This window comes from Temnothorax curvispinosus, unplaced genomic scaffold, assembly GCF_003070985.1.
Source record: "Temnothorax curvispinosus isolate PA1 unplaced genomic scaffold, ASM307098v1 QBEX01014781.1, whole genome shotgun sequence".
Classification (NCBI taxonomy): Eukaryota; Metazoa; Arthropoda; class Insecta; order Hymenoptera; family Formicidae; genus Temnothorax; species Temnothorax curvispinosus.
The window spans coordinates 780,832-798,331 of NW_020224561.1; the positions used below are offsets into that span (position 1 = coordinate 780,832).

At 36.3% G+C, this 17,500-nt stretch overlaps 1 protein-coding gene across 7 annotated transcripts in view; it reads left to right on the forward strand.

The window, feature by feature from the left end:
- LOC112464982 (protein rhomboid-like) overlaps window positions 1-17,500 on the forward strand; it is a 194,447-nt gene that overhangs the window by 132,168 nt on the left and 44,779 nt on the right. The window contains exon 3 of one of the 7 annotated variants that reach the window (XM_025032314.1): window positions 6,628-6,667. The exons of the other annotated variants lie outside the window; for them this stretch is intronic. The gene's annotated coding sequence lies outside the window, so the exon portion shown is untranslated. The remainder of the gene's footprint in view (window positions 1-6,627; window positions 6,668-17,500) is intronic. 7 annotated transcript variants of the gene reach the window in all.

Consider the following 17,500-nt stretch of genomic DNA (forward strand, 5'->3'; position numbering starts at 1 on the left):
GAGAGAGAGAGAGAGAGAGAGAGAGAGAGAGAGAGAGAGAGAGAGAGGGAAGGGGATTTGCATTATAATTTAATAATACAAATCTAATTTTACATTATGCGCATTATCATACTCTTTTAAATAAAGTAATCACTTAATCTGTGATATATATCCAATATAGTGTGATGTTATCAAATCAATTTTTGGTATTGATAAAGAAAAGGAAGCAGAATTTAAAGAAAAGTTATGAAGGATGACATACGTTTATTTTATTTGCGATATATAATCATAGAGATACATTTGTGGAACGTTTTAATTTTAAAGAATATGATAGAAACTCTTCATACTCTAATTTTTTAAATAATAATACGATATTTTTATTATAAAATTAAAATAAAAGAAATTTTAAGTGATCTTAAGAATATTAAAAAGAAGGGAAAAAGAAAAAGAGAGAGAGAGAGAAAAATATAAACGATTAGTTGAAAGATATTAAAGGCGACTTACCTTGGCAACGTTGAAAAATAGAAAAATACAAGTCGAAGGAAAAAAGTGTGAACAACAGAGGCGTAAACTACGGCATCATGAAAACTGGAAAACTTTTCCGATTTTTATGACGCAATAACGGTAGAGATGCATATAGCATTTTCTTCGACTTATTTTATTTTCACTTAACATTTACGGGGGCGAACTTTTATTAAAGATGCACAGTAAAGTAGATACACAATTTTCCATCGGTAATCTCCCGATTTTGCCGTGCAGAATAGCATGTAGCATACTTACCAAAACCTTTTGTATATTAAAGGAAAGCAACAAAACCAAATAGCTTTATGCACATTATTTTATCTTATCTCGTTACTTTTTATCTCTTATTGTATTACTTTTGCAGCTCGATTATGATGGCACGTAATCATTTCAGAGAGGAATCATCCGTTCAGAAAATATAATTGCATCTTTTGTCGGATTAATAACTTTGTACTTTGACGGAATTCTTTTCTTTTCCGGTGACACGAGAGACTTGGAATACTTACTCACCGATTGAAATCCGAGAATAAATTAATATTTTATCTGCGGCAAAGAGAAAAACAATCTATCGATAAAGACGTTTGATTTGATTTAAATTTTTAAATAATCATTGTTTAATGACTGTCTTTATAACTATTATTACTGGATTTTTCATTAAGAGATGTTTATTTTAAAATTACCTCAATTTATTTTATACTCAAATACAACACTGCCGTTGGTGACACAACTACAATAGCGTTCACACATATACACATCTACACATGTACACATACAGAATAAAAAAAAGAGAGAGAGAGAGAGAAAGGCGAGACAAAGAAAAAGGAAGAATTGTACATAGCGCGGAGTTCCCTCGAGAATAATTCCTAGGAAAGTAAAGCCTTCCGGTTGAAGCAAGTGTGTTTTGCTGAATTACGGGGTCACCCGCTCCGCGTGCGGCGCACACAGCGAAAAATATTTTTTGGCGTGAGGTTGTGTAAATGTTGAATGAGAAGGAAGAACGCGCGGCGTCACCTTCACGCAAAAGCGTGGACCTAAACATCCGTATTTTTCCTCCTATCTCGTGATCAAGAAATATTGGGACCAAACCTGGCGCGATATTTTGCTGATATATGGCGCCTGCGTTACGCACTGTGATTTATGGACATTGTAATACGCGTTCATAAATCCGCGTTTTGTCTTTCTATGGATATTTAAGAGTCTTTCTGCTTTGTTACGTACTTTCCGCTTTACATATGTATAATGTTAATTTTTTTATATATATGTATATTATACGTATACATACATATATAGAATGATTATAAAGTGCAGCTTTAAACTTTCTCATAACTTCTATTCTATACATATAATAAATAATCTTTGTAAAGGGGGTATATAAAATAATTTATTTTAGTTTTAGATACATTTATATATTTTTGGGTTTGTTATTTCTCAACATTCCACCGTCATTTATATACGTATACAAAATATAATCTATACGTATGCGGAACACAATTCTGAAATCCTACAAATATATTTTGCAATTGATTTATATCGAGTCACATTAGTTTTCCTAGTTCACAGATTGGCCAAGGAATTAGACCATCTCTTAGAACAATTTTCATAAATAGATCATACTAGCACGTACTAAACTTTACTAAATTACAATTCTAATGTTGTTTCACGGATTAATTTTATACATGCATATAGAACAGAAATTATAAAAATTAAAAACTGCACAAAAACCTTATAATCACTTTTATGTATTTTATTTTATATATGTATTATTTATAAAAATATTTATAAAAAGATATTATCCTATAGCCAGTTGACATATCCTCTATAGCTTATTATTAAAATTTCTTTTATAAAATTATTGCAATAATAAAACATGAAGTTATTAATTGCCTACAATGTAATATGTGAATCTCTGAATTCGATTTTTTTTATAAACGTTTATAAACGTTATTAATGTAAAAGTCGTTTTCTGATAATTTTTTAACAATCATATTCACCGAATACGGTTAATAACGTCGTAATTGAAATAACAAATGTATTTTATGGCACCTATTGTAATATATCTAATAGAAATATAAATACAAGTTTTAATTAACTGTTATGTTACCAAATATCATACAATATAATATAAAAAAGATATTATACAATACAGTAACAAAAAGATTTTAAATAAAGCTGGCCAATTCTGTTCAACGTTTAACAGCGACATTTACTGAATTGCAATCATTTTTTGGGCTTCAGGTATTGATATTCTTTCTTTTTTGGAGGACATGTATTACCATAATTTTAATGTAGTACGACAACCGCTTATCTTATCTCGAGACGAAACGGACTTGAACTCGTTGTCTGCGTTGGATTTGCCACAATTGTTCTGGCATACAGATGCGAGCTTTGACTGTAGCATTATTTTTATGTTCATGGAATGCTTTATAATTCGGCTTTGCATTATGGTACGGTTATAATTGTGCATCACAATGAATTTGCGTGTTCTGGTTAAAATGTAATCATTATATTAAGCTCTCTTCCATTTTCGAGCAAACAGTGAAATGAATTTATGATTTATTCAATTAATATTTTAACTAATTATTTTATTATTTACTGTACACACTGTGTGCTTACAAATGCGCGACGAATGATGCAAGAGGTAATTTATGCAAGACAGCAAAAATATATTTCGTACATTTTTTATCAGAATTTTTAGCCGAACTAATGAAATTCATATCATTGCCTGTGTAAGAAATTTCCACTCTCTTGGGGATATTTTATTTTTTTTTTTTTGCGATTATCAGCGCGTTACATTGAAAAAGTCCGTAAGTTTTAATTCCGCTTGCACGCGTAATGAACGTTAACGCAGCGAAGAATAAAGGATTGAGGTAATCGGATTTAGCCAATTATCACGTTCCATATCTAACCCTCGAACTTTACGTACTTTCGTTGTTGGCGCATAAGGCTACTTTCAGTTTTTGGTTGATCATTTCAAATAAAAAAAAAAAAAGCAATCCCGCGCATCTTACAATTTTACAGTTTGTTACACCTTACGAAGATAAGGTTTCGAATTTCGTAAAGATTTTCCAAAATTTTGCATTTTGCCGGAACAAAAGAGAAAAGTTTGTTATTCGGAAGCGAAGTCGGGGGATGCAAACTGATGCACTCCATATACGTGGTAATATATTCTCGATAACGCTGCGGCCGCAATGAAGAAAAGCAAATTTCGCGTGTTTATCCGTGCGCACGCGAGGCCGCAATTACATCGATTCTCATTAGCGCGATTTGCGGCGAGGACCCGTGAAATTAGCGACAATGCCGCATATACGTCGATCTTCTCTCTCTTCCGTTACCCTTTGACCTGCAGTCCGTCATTTACGACCGCGCCCGCGCCGCGCCGCGCCGCGGGATCCAGCTCCGTGATTCCTCCTCGTCTCTTATCCTTTTCCTCCTTTCTCTTTCTTTTAGTATCCGTGACTGCACACAGTGGGTCGGTTCTTTATTCTGCTCGGGCATCCACGTATATATCCACGCGAGGAAAACGTGCGACGAAAGAAAACGTGTCGTCGCGACGCCAGCGAATTTTGTCCCGCGCGCGTCGTTTGTTTCTACGGCAGCCCTTCCACGGCTTCTCCATGGCGGAAGAGAGCGGGATAAATATTTTATATGCGATTAACGTTATTGGATGAAAATGTATTTTTATTTCATACGCGATTACGGCGATTATTGCGACCTCAGGGCTTTATCGTCGACAGAAGGCATTCGCGAAATCTCACGGTATTTTTTAATCGTCGTTTTGTTGTGTAGTACATACGTGTATTGCTCACGATAAAAGTGCAAACTCTGTATTAAATAAATTACAAAATAATTATACCATATTGCGTGTATATAATACAGAATTATAATGTGTGTATAATCGCATAACACACGACTTAAACTTTGCATAGAATTTGTTATGCGTCATGTGTGAAGTTTTTCTCTCGGGTTTCTTTTGTCGTGCTCAACAATAGGGTCGACCATGAACGATAACCCTGCGCGTATAATCCGCACGGTAGACCCCGATGTGTGTAAGCGAAATACGGGACATTCGCGCGTGCATGCACACGTTTCTGCGATCGTACGCGAGACGATATTTCATTAGGAGGATCGTGAGGCAAATGCTTTTATTAAAAAGTGCGAACCCACCCTGTAAAAATCGTGGTGGATTTATGACCGAGAAAATCGGAAAAATTCCTGATCATCCCGCCCGCGTCCCCTCATCTATTCCTCCGCAATCGTAATCGCGATACGATTCACGATATGCTCAGAACTACATTGTTTTTTTTTTTACTTTTAACGAATTCTTCCGCATTGTATCTCTGCCATAATCTCTGTGATTTAATTATGGCAAACTTTTAATCTGGAATAATCTTAGACTGTGGACGGTCTGCTTATTGTTTTCCCTTTTTTGATATATTTATATATTTAACTTATATTTATTTACTTACAATTTTATTATTCTCATAATTTAATTAAAATAATATTTGCCCTTATTCTTAAAAGTCCTTATAAATGTCAATTGTTAAATATTATGTTAACAAAAACTACATGAGCAACGCACAAATCTTTTTTTACTTTGTCAGGTTTAATAGCCCCTTTGTGGCCCCTTTGTTTTGCTTGGAATATTCAGACTTTGTCGTTATAGTAGAAGAATTATAAAAAGCCCCTCACTCAGACCAAAACTCGCTGATTATTATGAATTCATTTGAATTTTGCCCCGCCGGCGGTCATGTTTTGTCGTTACCCTTTTTTACCCCGTTCGTCCATGCGTCAGGATGCATTTTGATGTGGCACAGCGTTGCATCCGCTGTGGAAATATCAGCGGTGACGCGCTGCGACGTGCATAAATACAACGCGTGTTATTCGTTGGATATTAAAAAGAAATTTCCTTAAAACGCGAACAAAGAGTTAGCGAAGTTTGTACAAAAAAATATCATTCCTTTTTAATTTCTCTCTCGATGACGTGCAATGAAAACGTTATGCGACTCATATACAATATATATATATATATATCTGCATTTGGCAATTTTATTATTTTTCGTGCAATCTTGTATAATTATTTCGTTGAAAGAGATACTTTATGACGTATGACGCAGCGAGCGTTTTGCCACGTGAAAAGCTAGCGATATGAAGCTAGCTTGTTTAATTATGAACAACTACGAATACGCGCGTTTCATACTGCGTCATGCGCTAATTTGAGTGCCTGTTATAATTGAAGTGCTGCATTTAGCTTCGCTGTAAATCATTGAATTAATGGCGATTAAATAACTCGCGATTACAGTTAATTGCGGACAGTTAAAGGAATACATTAAATCTGATGCAGTTATATAACGTGTGTGCGAAACGGTATATCGCACTACAGCAGTTGTTTTTCAGGTGTTGCTGTATAGTTTTTTGTTAGTAAAGAGCATTCTCTTCAAATTTATGTTATAAAAGAATGATTATGGGGCCGCCAAGCATAATTAAAACATATATAATAGACTTATATTCAGGAATCATATTCATACCGTGCATTCCAGTAGAAATAGCTACATATGCTGGTATAATACATGTGGCTGTCATATTACATCGGTGTTCGATTATTCACTTAATTATCTCGTCGTGTGTTTGATGTTTAATCGAGAGGGACAAAAAAGTCATTCAATAAAATTTTAACAGTCGCGTCTCCGCGTTGCAGCGAAAATTCTACCGAAAAAAGATTTTTCGTGAAATTGTCGCAGCGCACCTTTCCCACTCTTCTCTGCCTTCTCTTTTTCAAGTTCAACGGCATTTCACCCGTTCAGCGACATTCTCCAGATTTTTACTTTGTTTGCTTCTGAAACCATCGATCGACCATCCCTCTCGCTACCATCGACGGCGACAGCACCGTCGTAATTCTCGTTGAAGCTGCAATTTCTCCTGTTCCGGAAACATTTAAATCTCGCCTAGGTTTTTTTCAACGTTTCCCCGCTTGTCGTTATGAATATTCTCACCTGTTTGGTCCGACCACACGTGTGCGCGTGTGAGGGTGTGTTTAACTGCATGCAGTTGTCCGACATTGCCGTCCGACATACGCGTTTTCGCATGATATTTTAACAGTATCTTTTTTTTTCTGTTTGTTTCATTCAGTTCCGGTATCACGAGACTGCCAACGTTTGCATTTCTTGCGGTAATTATATAATTCACGGCGGCTATTTTATAAATTTTGTTAAGTGAGTATTACTTTTACTTTAAATGTTTTTGCTTTAAAAAACACATCTGTGTATTCCTTTGAACTTTCATTATATTTTTCGACATTAAGCGCTCTTTTTTAAACTTTTAATATCATTTATAATTCCATTAAAAATTATTAACGTACTGCTAAAAATACGCTGCTGATTAAAGTAAAAAATGTTGTACTTTTCACAGTTTTAATAAATATAGATTCTATATATTATTTCGAAGCTTGAACAACTGGATATTAAAAAATTTGGTAATTATGCAGAGATAGGGCCACTCCCGATTTCAATAATTTTGAGATATATTATCAAAGTCATCACCCTGATGAGTAACCTTTGAAAGGTTTTAGCCGGCGGTCATTGTTTGTTAAAAAGTTATTAACAAAAAAATTTAAGAAATATTACAGTTTGTGTAGTACTAATGGTTCGGGTTTTTAACTTTCCACATGAATCGAGGTTCACCCTCAACCATTCCTGGTTGGACGATAGCCCCTCATGTGTACATACACATGTGCACTGTCTATACTCTCACATTCTCACATATCAGCAAATTACTTCCCTTATATGAAACATTGACACAAACTGTTGTATTTCTTAAACTTTTTTATTAATAACTTTTTAACAAACAATGACCGCCAGCTAAAACCTTTTGAAGATTACGCAAGGTGATGAGCTTGATAACATATCTCAAAATTATTGAAGTCGTGGCTTTCTATTTCTGCTCATAATTAAATAAGTACAAAAATTTACATACACACATACACATATACATATATGTAGACGTAGAGATAAAGAAGTAGGAAAAAGAGAGGGAAGAGCAAGAGAGAGAGAAACGTAAATTGAGTGATATTCTTCAATTGTTTCTGTCGCAGAAACTTCGTAGCATTCTTTCTATAGTTTCTCAAGACAGTCTCGAGTGTAGAATCAAGAGTAGATTCGATCATAGAATATGAGTTCGGGATGACAGATCACTATTTGAAGAAGCGAAATGTATACGAATCTTTTCTCCCTTCGACGGATATCGTATGATATTATGCGGGACCGATATATCGATTTTATGTGTATTCGGATAAATGTTACTTACATTCGAAATACGGATGCACATATGTAAATGTAAACAGATTATTTATGCATATCCGAATGGAAGTGCACTCAATAAGGAAAGCCATTCTGGGAATTTATACAATATTATTGCTTTCTGCTATCGGCGAACGTGAAAGAAGCGTATATGTTCTCTTGGGGACGGATTCATGGGATTGATAAATGAGTTGCTTTCCGTTCGTGTCGTGTCGTACAGCAGATATCGATCCGTTCTACGAAACGGAACTGCTATTATTTATGGAATTATGTTCCATCCGGTAAAAAGTCGATAAAAACTTTTTAAATAGTATTTAACTTTCTTTGAATGGATAATATATATAGAATATATATTCTTATATATATTCTTTAAAATTGTGAAAAGTTTAGGATAGTTAACTTTATATGAGCGATCGTTATCAACTCCAACAAATCAGAGGTAAATATAAGCGATACGAAGTATATGCAAAGTAGAGCATCCGATTTATTTTTAGAAAAAATGTGGATAAATTAAAGTATATAAATAAATGTGCGATTATTATATATTTGAATTGGTTTAATTTTAAATTATTATTTATTTGTATATATTATTATTTGCAAATTTTGTTTATTATTGTTATGGCCAGCAGAAATAATTATTATACGACGAATCACTTAATTATGACATTGCACAATCGCCGACAGTCGGTTAACGGTTCTGAGCTTTTAAGCGGCATACTTTCGCGAAAGCGAAAGACATTTTTTTTTCACAGACAGCGAAACTTGAGCGAATAGTTCGCGTTTCGATAACACGAATGTCCTCTTCCTCTTTACTTTTCCTCCACCGCTTCGGGCGCCGTAAGATCGGTACGGCGGAGAAACACGTGCACCTGCACCTGCAGCTGTCGCAAATACTTTGGAAGGAGATTCGAATAAGTTTTTGGAGCGGAAGAGAGAGAGACGGCGCGGCGCGGTGCGGCGGGCGGGGAGGGCAGGGAAATGGAGCCGAACGTATGTCCTATCCTTTACCGAAGTGCCAGATATAAAACTGAGGTAGGAGATCGTAGCGAGTAGTGGCTCATAAAGTCCGAACTCCGGCGAATACTCCGACTGTGATTCAACGGATATACGCTTTTCTTATTATTGCTTAAAAGCCGAACCGGATGATCCACGCGCGCGGTCGGATCTCGCAGACCGATTTCTTATTTCGGGTCATCCGTATCTATAAACCGACGCCGAATAGCAAGAATGATACAAGTGCTTCTTACGTAACGTCTGATTTTATTTTGCATTATGCAAACGAATGTTCAATAATAATAAGCAGCGCGATTAAGACGGGTCTATAAATTTATTTGGAGAGAAAGCATGTATATTTTTTAATATATTTGATGAGATTTTTTGATAACTTTGTTGAAATTTTATTAATATGATTAATTTAGGAAAGTTCCCGATTTGTAAAATTTAGCTTAAATTCTTTTATGCCTTAAAAATTATAGCTTGTTTTTCGCATCGTTATGGCTGTTTTGGCGCAGCAAAAGGCCATGGCCTATCATTTAAACGGTTAAATCATTCCTACGATGCCGCGCCAATTCCCGGAAAGAAAATTCTCGCAGCTTCGAGCCTGACGCCGTAAATCGAGCGTATCTGATAGGTCGTAAACGCGGCCGTCACACGCTGCTTCCTTCTAATGCACATGCACACGTCGCTCCTCTCATATCCCGAGCGTGGCCGACGGTGAATTGGATTTTGTCGGAATGGGTGTATTCTGTTGATAAATCAATTACGCGATATTTATCGCGGATCACCGTTCAATTACGTTTGCGCAATCATGCCGCTCGCAAATTTACAATTACGACGACGTTGTACGCGCGTACGACGCGCACGCGGGAATGCGATCTGTTTGCACCGAATTTGTTTGCCACGTAATCGACTTCATCTACTTATTGTCGGGGCGCTCTGATCGATCGCGCGATATCGATGTCCGTGACTCATCGCATTAGCATACGTCGATCGGCACCGTTAGCGTTGGCGAGTGGATTTTATTGCGACGATATTTTATCGTTGACAAAATACGATTCCAGTAATAGAGAGACCGCTAGAATAAAATGTAACGTCAGACCGTTGCAAATTCAAACAATATGAAATAATGCATCAAATAATACCAAGAAAGACATATATACGAGCTAAATTACTTCATTATTTTACAAGTTAAATTAATGTAATTATAAAATTATTGATATAACACACAAAGCCTTGTTATATATAAAAGATGTTGAATTTCGGAGCATTTGGAAACAATTAAACTCATTTTACTTGATTTATTCACGGATAATTAATTATATAGTTTTATTGCTGGAAATTTTGTTTGGAAATCAATTTCTGCGCGTTCTTTAAATGATTAATATTTCAAGACACATTGCTCGCCGTTATACAATATTAATAGCGTGTGGGTTTACGTACGTAAATTCTGTGGTAACGACGTCAGGTGGTTTGTCAGTGATACGACGAGCGTTGAAAAGAAACATCAATCAATCGGGTAGGGAAAACATAGGTATATAAATTTTGTGAATACCGCGGGCGCGCACCATGTGTCCGTCGCGTCGCGCCGGACGAAGTCGCAAAGCACTCCGTGACTATGCAAGCCGATGCAGTCACGTCTGCTCTCTTGTAACAGCATATACGGCAACCCGCGCTATTCGGCACGATATCGATTCCATTATCCGTAATCGAGTGCATCGCTCAAGGAGAGCATTCGAACGGATTCGTTCGGGAGGGCACGAGACGGATATAATATTCATTTCCCCTCCTCCTCCACCGCGCAGTTACATCAATATTAACCTGACTCGCGTATAATTAATTATGCATCACGCACACCATGAATCTCGGTGTCAAATTGACGCCTGACCCGTCCGTGCATGCGTTTTGGCGCCCACAGTGCATTATTGGGACGAATTTGATCATCGTCGACGAGATGTTGCGCCACATATCAGTTTGCGGCGCGATGTTAATACGATATCTCGGTGATTCAAATAATACAATAAATACAGTATGGCGGTGCTAAATAACATAATTTCGTTAATGGAAATGTATCTCAAAATTGCATTTAGCACAGCAATAGGAATTGCGCCTTTAATAATGAACGAATAACGCTATAGCTGAAAACGCGGCAGGAAAACGGCGATATAATACACGTTAGTATACTATAATGGTGCAGCATAATTAAAATGCACGCCAGTGTGGAGTTATATAGTATGGACGATGACGGTGCAAACCGATATGCGGTGACGGCTGTTCTCGGCGTTAGCACGCAGCACTGTAAATTTGTAATGGCTTTGCAAAATTTACGTCAATCGCATCTATGAAATCGATTCAACCGGTGACGTATAATGTACTGCGGATTTACATCGGAAAATATCCATTTTAATAGTTGTATAGATGCGCGGTGCGGCGCGACTCGCGATGCGGTAAGCGCGGGTGCATTAAAATCGGCGCTTTACGTATAGTAGCGTCATCCGCGCGGGAGCAAGAGACAATTTCGAATTGGAGAATGTATATTTCGTGTAGCTGTTTATTTATCGATATTTTTTTTACACTTGGTGTAATGGAATATTTAATTCACGTGTATCGCGCGCGACCTTGATTTTTATGCAAGAATTTTCATGTACAAATTTCACGATTTTTAAATTATTGTGAGGATTGTAAATATATATATATATATATATATTTTAAATATATCCGATACATTGCGTATAATGATATTAGAAATGCGAAAAGAATTAGGTCTATTCGTTCTATTCGAACAAAATTCAACGAGCGCGCAGCGCGCCCCGATGATACGTGCATGATTAATTAAAATACCAATCGGGGGAGTACGAGAAGAGGAATGTGTACGTATGCGTGTGTGCGATTACGAAGGGACTCTTGGTGTGCGTCAATGCAAAGACCATACGGGTTGAATCGCCGAAATCGATTTGATTACGACGAATTTGATCGAATGCAAATTAACGCGCTCGCGTATCGAGGCTATTCGGCCGAACCTGATCCCGCGGCCGGTTTTCGAGAGATTTCGCCTCGATTCCCGATTCCACTTCTCTCCCGAATTACGATCGGACGGGCGGTAGTGCGACAGTCGGTGAAACTGCGCCGTGATGCGTGTAATTTCAAGCCAAGCCGAAACTGTTTCCGGTTCTGAGTAAGGATGAGGTCAGGACTCGAGAGACAGACAAGAGAAATGGAGAACAAAGGGACGGAGAGCCAGTTTTATTTTGCTTTAGGATAAAGTAAAACGTATAAGTGCGAGATACATTTTACAATGCTACTATATATATATATATTGCAGATTATATTTACGAAATAAATGATTAATTAAAAAATAATGAAATTCTGGTGGATCTTCGAAACTATAGAATCATGGTCGTTATTATTAGAAGTAAACAAAGAATGGAGAATATTCTCAGGATAAATATGGAAGTCATACTATTAAAATAATAAATTTCGGCACACAATGGTAGTTAGAAATAACAAAATGTTATTTAACTCAAAGTATTGGTTTAAATTTCATCCTTTAATTAATATATTTAATAGTGTACGTCATTTAGATCAAATTATTTTTTTTCTTTTCCAGTTTTTAAATAATTTATGTATACATATATTGTTGATAGGTCTGCTATTATAGACAGAGATGATAGAAAGGGAAGAATAGAGAGAGAGAATGGAAGAAGTGACAGCGAAAAGTAAGAGGCAGGGAACAAGAGACCTTTTTTAATCTGTCGATACTACTCCGGGAAAAATTACTGCGGTACCGTTGCTTCCGTAGAACCGGTAGGGCAGTTTTACCATTTATCGTCGATAATTACCGTAGCCGCGTGCGGCCGAAACACCGCCGCAGTATTTCTACTTTCGACGCTAATCGAGTTAATTATCGCCGGCCGTTTTATTCGTATAATTATCACCTTCTGTACGATACGTTTTCTTTTGCTCACGTGAGCAAATGATTTCATGCGGACGATCGTCGGATGAAAGTACAAAGAGGCAACCAACCGATTGCAATATTCGTTATCATTGAATGGAGTTACTTTACAACTGCATGAACAATTTTACACCGCAATAAAAAGATTTCTACGAGCAGCTAATAGGTACGAAAGTAACTCATAAATTTTAAACTCGTTAACTTTTATTATCGACTGCTTTTCTAAAACAATTTGTACAGTACAAAAGCATATTGTGCACTGAGAGAAAAGTATTTGGTATTTACGACTATAATTGCATAGTAAAATAATTATGGTTGAGGTTTTTATTTTTATGATTATTATTGCTATAATCCTCTTCTAAAAAGGTATTAGTAAAAATAATCTTGTATAGATTTTTTGATTATAGTCATTTTCATCATAATTATAGTACGACTTACTATAAATCACAGGTTATAATGTATAAAACCATGTTATGGTTGAATAAATGCATGTTAAAGCTACACTTGACAAGGATAATGTAGTATGAGTCAGCTATAATTCGCATTGTTAAAATAACTATAAAAAAGTAAAGTGTGCAAGTAGAAACCTGCACATTGCTTCCTCATAGTTTTTAAGTATGCAAGTAGAAACCTTTGCTCACAAAGCTTCCTCTATTTGTTTTGGCTTCCTCATAGAGGAAGCTTTGTGAGCAAAGGTTTCTACTTGCAAAAAACTCCAGAATTAATCAACCAAATCTTAACGAATTATATATGAAATAGGGGTAGAAAAGACTGAAAAATATAATAAAATTAGAAATAGATCGATATCTCCAAATTTGCGGAAATTAAAGCATAAACAAACATTTCTGCAAAAATTCAAAATTTTATTAAAAAAGAACCCCTTGATTATTAGCAATTTTTATTAATTCTATATATTCTTCAGTTTTTTCTACCCTTATTTCATATATAATTCGTTAAGATTTGGTTGATTAGTTTTGGAGTTATAGAAATTTCGGTAAATTTGGCACATACATACACACATACACACATACATACACACATATCGACATTTTTTAAAATAGCGATTTTTCGATGTTTTAGAACATTCTGAACACATTGGCAAAAGCAACTAAAAAAAAATTTTTTTTACGAAAACAAAGCTTCCTTTATGAGGAAGCAAAATGTAGTTGGCCGAAAATAACTAAAAATTATAGTGAAATTGTTAGTAACTGCAACTATTTTTTTCTCTCAGTGTGTGCATTGTAGTACAAAATGAAGTATTTATTAGATGAAGAAATAAAGAGGAAATTGTGACTAATATTAGGTTTGATATAAATAATTTTTTAATTTTATATTATGTGTTATATCGATATAAAGGATCATCCTGTACGGGATATATATTAGATTTTGGTACTCCAATGAGAATGCGCCTTCAGAGGTTGACGAGAGAAATCGTCCCACCAGAACAATATGATAACCACTGTGTTTCACACGTTCGGATATTTATTGCGCCTCGATACATGAAGTGCAACGCATCGAACGTAACATATTGATTCAGCGTCACGTCCCGTCGCTGTCAACGAGTAATGACCATTTGACGTATGATACAGATTTTCATGGCCACGATACTCGTTTTTCCATCGACAGATCGCGCCGATTGATTCCCGTTGGGCTTTGTTGCCTAATCGATATTGATGACACCGAATAGTGGTAACACAAAAGAAAAGACAAACAATTTGCGCACACAAATATGTTATGCCAATCAGTGTTGTTATGTCACAAGCGATTGTTGTTTGTTTTCTCCCTATCTGTAATTCTTTAATAAAAGTATTTATCTAAATTATTTATGAAATTCTCGGAAAGAATTTGCCTTTGAGTTTTGTCGCATTATACTTAGGAAAATTTTTCTCGCGTTTTATTTTCTCGCGGTCTCACAAAACGTTGAAGAAACGCGCGGTATTACGGCGACAGAAAAAGCACAGGATTTTTCAATCGCAAGCTGGATTTTAGACTGCGACTTGTAAAATCCGCGGTCATACACCGATGATATTTATTACAATATATTTTACCGTCAGCCGTTTCTTAGGGCGAAAGAAAAGCTCTCAACGCCGGCGACACGACGCACAGAAAATGTTCCGAGGACGCCAAGTCGCGCGAATTCGTAGACTAAAGCGCGATTTTTATAGCTGAGCTATCGCTGTTTCTGTCACGATGAAATATCACGGCGGAAGAACTTCTGGTACAATGCTCAGACCGATCGTAATGGCGTACTTGGGCAAGATTTCAGAATATAAAATTGGCCTTTTCGAATTATTAATATAATGTGTATCCCGTACATTATGTACTATATTGTATGTTTCATATCTCTTCAATTATTCATAGGAATTAAATCGTGACGAATTATGTTAACTCCATGAAAAAACGATATTTAGATAATTCTCCCATTTGTATAAGGTCATTTATATTTAAATCAAAATTTTAGTATTTATATATTATACTTTACTTTATATATTTTTTCCCCTTCAGAAAGAGATTAATTTATCTCCTATAACTTGTATTTAAGAGAATTTATTCATTAAACCGTAATAAATAAACAGTGGAACAATATGAGAGAAAAATGATAAAATTAAACAATACGAGAAAAGTGTTGAAGAATTTTTGCCGATCGAGTTTTTAGGTTTAATCGAAAATCACCATCGCCGTCATGTTTTTCTCATAACGTTCGACAGCTTTAACGAAGGCTCTCTCAAAAGCGAGAGAGGACGGCAGACTCGGAAACTCGGTTTGCCGGATCGTGGCTTAAAGGGCAATTTCCGCGACTGTTCCTCTCACTTCCTTCGATATCGAGTGGATATCCAGCAGCACAATAGCGGCATCCGTATATCGCGATTTCGCGGATACAATCGCACGGAAAGCCGCGTGCGGACGGATGGACGGGCAGACGCGTTTCTTTTTTTGTTCCTACCGGCCAAACGGATGATGGAACTTTGACGAAAAGGGGAGAATCTGAAAAAATATCACGATCGCGAGATCAAACGGAATGGACGGTTTGCTTCTCTCGTTCCTTCTACCGCCAGGCCGGGGAGAAAGGCTGATGGTTGAGCTGAAAGAGGAACCGAATGAGAGGAGAGGACAGATGAGATAGAAAAAGAAATGGTGGACGTGATGGGAAGGGAACACACAGAGATATTTCAATCTATAAATATAAACCATCGCGTCAATTCCAGCTGCTTTCTGTTCCCTGTATTGGCCGCTAGTTCCATTTACACTTCGTATAGCGGTCGCATCAAGTTTCATCTGCGCACGGCTTCGCAATGTCCCCTATTTTGGTGTTCAATTGATAGCGACTTTATATTGTCCTTGGATGAACGTTAAGCGACATTCTCGCTACATTCTTCGATTTTCTTTATTTTTTTTATCAAAAGCTCCCTGAGATATCTACTTTCTGAGAAAAGTCATAGAGGTATAATAGTAAGCCGTGATTCAATACAGAGACTGTTAAACAGGCGGGAGGATAAACCGCGAAAAGTATATTTTATTTAAAAATTTTTGATGCTTTTTTTTATTTTAATATTATTAATAGGTTTATTGTGTTTTAGAATCTGCATAGCATTACAAAGCTGTATTAATTTTACAATTTTATTGTTAATTATTCTGTTTTTATATGTAAAGTTACATGTTGAATCTGATACGTAAAAATAACATTAGTGCCTTTATTTGAGTATTTACTGTATTCTTTTCTTATACTTTTATAATTTCTTTCTCTCTCTCTCTCTCTCTCTCTCTCTCTCTCTTTCTCATCCTAAATCATATTGCCATCTTTGATTGAAATATAAATATAAATTCTTGTGCCGATGGGACGGCAGCTGCGCTCTATTCCCTTTATTGGATGCCGATATCGACTGGGAATCCTCTCCGTGCGGTTTCCTCTCCAGACTTCTTTTCACTTGCATCCCATCGAAACTTTCTTATCTTTTGAAACGTTCGATGATGTCACACACGCGTGACAACGCGATGCAATGTAAGCGGAGTCTAAAGTTACATTTTTCTCGAAAATATCTGAGATAAGAATGGCTTCGCATTGAAAATTTTTATATGTATTTTCATTGCTACAATAAGGAAACCAATATCATAAACCTGTATTTCAATTTCCTTCTCTTCGCGATTTTCTTTTCAATTTAATCATTATTAAATAAAAATTTTGCTAGAAAATAGAAAACTATATGCAGCCAAATCTTTTTTTGCTCATTACTATCCTGAATGTAAACGTCTCGAATTTGCATACGTAAACCCTAATGCAAATTCGAGCAGCTCTTCTTTTCTTTTTCGTCAAAAATACTAACAATGAGCAAAAATCCCGTATTTACCGTTTACATTCTTTTTTTACTTTAATCCTATCTCGACTATCTTCGGATCATCTTTTCGCACAGACCCGTAAAAGAACGCGAAGCTCGTTCCGCACGTCTATTCTTGTTTTTCCGCGAGGGCGCGTTCATTCCTCGACGGGAAAAAAGGAAGATCTCTCGGCAACAGAGGAGGAACCCGTTGTGTTCAAAATTCCCGACAGGTTACGGTGCTAATTGAACCTTAAATCCGACGATTAGTTGTACGGGACGTGTAACTATGAGCGCGTCTGTAGGATATGTGGTGGCTAACGTTAATTTAATTAAACTGTGTTATCGTGCACCAAGAATGTCCTGACCGACTGCTTGCAGAATCCGCAAGCTTTTGCGCGGGAACTTGCAAATCAGCATAATTTTGATCGAAATACGACAATTAT